Source organism: Silene latifolia, chromosome Y, assembly GCF_048544455.1.
Source record: "Silene latifolia isolate original U9 population chromosome Y, ASM4854445v1, whole genome shotgun sequence".
Classification (NCBI taxonomy): Eukaryota; Viridiplantae; Streptophyta; class Magnoliopsida; order Caryophyllales; family Caryophyllaceae; genus Silene; species Silene latifolia.
The window spans coordinates 10062888-10065648 of NC_133538.1; the positions used below are offsets into that span (position 1 = coordinate 10062888).

The window sequence follows — 2761 nt, forward strand, 5'->3', positions numbered from 1 at the left end:
ATAATGTTGAAAGGCAACACCAGACTCATAGGGATTAGGACAGTTGTCTGAAACATGTCCTTCTCCTCCACATCTTTTGCAGACGAAAGGACCGTCTGAAACAGCATTCACATGATAGATCCCTCCTTTTGAAGCTCCTCCCAACTCGTACTTATCAAACCTCGCCGTAAGAGCCTCTAGTGCAGCTACAGAAGGAGATTCAGCACTCCTCCTTTGATTTCCCCTGGAATTCCCATACTCAGCTTTATGGGTGGCCAAATCATCATAAATTTTCCACCTCTTAGTCTCTCCAACATTCTCCTGGAATCTGCCACTAGCTGCCGCATCCAGGATAGCTCTTTGATCGTCATAGAGCCCATTTTAAAATTGATTGCATAGACTCCATTTTTCGAACCCATGATGCGGAATGGTTCGCACCAGCTTCTTGAAACGGACCCACGCCTCATGAAAGTTCTCATCAGGACCCTGTTTAAAGCTCGTGATCTGAGCTCTAATGGCATTAGTCTTCGAGGCAGAGAAATATTTCTTGTAGAATGCTAGGGCCAAAGAATTCCAGTCAATGATCCCATTAGCAGATCGATCCAGTCTCTCGTACTCTCCCTTACAAAGATCGCGAAGAGAGAATATAAACATAGTTTCCTTCACCTGGTCCTGGGTCACACCGGTTGGTGGGGGTATGGAACAACAATAATCTATGAATGTCTCCATGTGCTTAGCTGCATCTTCATTTGTAGCTCCCCCGAATTGGTTCCTCTCAACCAAGTTAATATAAGAAGCCTTCGGCTCGAATTTTCTGTCCTTCCCTGGTAATGCGAATCCCTTATAAAGATTCGCAGCTGTCGGCTCCGAGTGACTGGCTATACTTGCTTCTTCAGCCATGACTGGAAAATCTGGAGATGTGACGGTCTCAGCTGAAGAAGTGGAAACATTAGATGAATGTGGATCCTTAGCTCGTTCTCGTAGTAACTAGACAGAGTACTCAGCTCTTCCTCTGTAGGCAATACTCTAGATGATCGCCTCAACTCACGCAAAGTCTTCTCAATCTCGGGATTGAACGGTAGTAATTCACCACCCTGTGACCTGCGCATAAGAAGAAACTAAAAATAGAATATGAGAATAGTTTAAGGAACAGATGTCCCTTAAATTAATAGAAAGACTAAAAATAAAAACAACTAAAAATTTTAAACAATTGCCTCCCTGGCAACGGCGCCAAAATTTAATGCCCGTCGTTGTGTGCACCAAAGATAAAATTTATAATACCTATTAAAACTAACAAAAGCTAGTGGTAACAGAGTCGAACCACAGGGAGGCGATGCAATTATTAGTTGTCTAATTTTAAGTCCAAGGTAACAAACGTGGGGGTTTGCTTTGATTTGGTCTAAAGCTAAAGGCAATAAAAGACAATAAATTAGATAAACGGATGAAAACAAATATTAAAAGGGTGCTAAGATGGTCGGTTCACTATAGTTTCGGCGGAAGTATACTAGGTAGGTCTAAAACAAACATGTGAGACGGGAAAATAAGAAGTCCTCTCGGTCCAATCTTACAGGTAGCATCTTTCGATCTCGCTACAGGTCCCTAATATCACTAATGGTAACTTTCGTCCTGAAAAGTGACTAAAAAGGCTAAATTAACTCATCTCTCGATCTTATTAATTTAGTTGTCTTAATTAGCTAGGCTATCTCCCTTCCCTATCTTTCGATCTTTATGGGTCGGTCAAATCCTAAACATTCAACTAGTCGCGTGCACTCGATTCATCAAACATAGCAATTAAATTAATTAAAACGAAGCAAAACCTCACGAGGCCAGTCGATCGACCAGGGAACCCAGTCGATCGACCATGGCGCGATTTAGGGCTACTATTCTAATGCCGCCTACTTCTACAGATTCCCTACATCCTAGCACAAGGTATTTAGCTACTCATACTAGAAATAATGATAGCAATAAATTTGACTAATAAAACAGATGAATTCATGATTAAATTAATTAAATGAACAATTAACATAAAACAATAATTTGGCTTCGGGGGATCTAACCTAGCAATTCTATACTACGAGTGAAAGCAAACAAACTGAATATCAAAACAGATGAATACCGTGTAGAGGAATTTCGGAAGAAAGATCAAAACCGAATGCGGAAACAAGACTTTTATTAACGGAAATAATCTAAACTAATGTATATGTGGAACTTGATAATGAAACTGAAGTAAAGCTTGATGATTATTCTGAAAACCTAAGCTACATTATATAGGAATATACGTAACACTTATTCCTGAAAACCTAACTACTTATGGGCTTCTTAATTCTCGTTCTATTAATTCACGTCAGAATTAGCGGCTTGGTCGATCGACCATGCAAGGAAGTCGATCGACTGCTCTTCGCTGAACAGTAGCTACTGGAACTCGTGGGTTGGTCGATCGACCATGGAGGCCAGTCGATCGACTGCTTTAGCAGATAGTCCACTTCTAATTCTCCATAAAATTATCTTTCAGGCCTCAAAATGCGCACCAAGCTCGTTCCTTAAGTAAATACTTCACGTCAAATGCAATGCAAGATACTCGGGAACGGATTTAGCTCAATATCTACTCATTTCCGCATAAATCTGCAATATTACATAAAAATACGAAAGTAGACGAAATGGGGCAAATAGTAGCTTTAAACTACATATTTGAGCTTTGAAATGCGTGTAAAATAGGGTGTAAAACATCATATAAATGACACGTATCAGGAGACATGGTAGCTCAGGCTATAAGCTGTGAGTT

General features: G+C 40.3%; 1 non-coding gene across 1 annotated transcript; it reads left to right on the plus strand.

Moving 5' to 3' along the window:
• Positions 1-391: 391 nt before the first annotated feature.
• LOC141636597 (small nucleolar RNA R71) lies at positions 392-498 on the plus strand. The gene has a single exon (XR_012541202.1). It is a non-coding gene; the product is annotated as a small nucleolar RNA R71 (small nucleolar RNA).
• Positions 499-2761: the final 2263 nt, after the last annotated feature.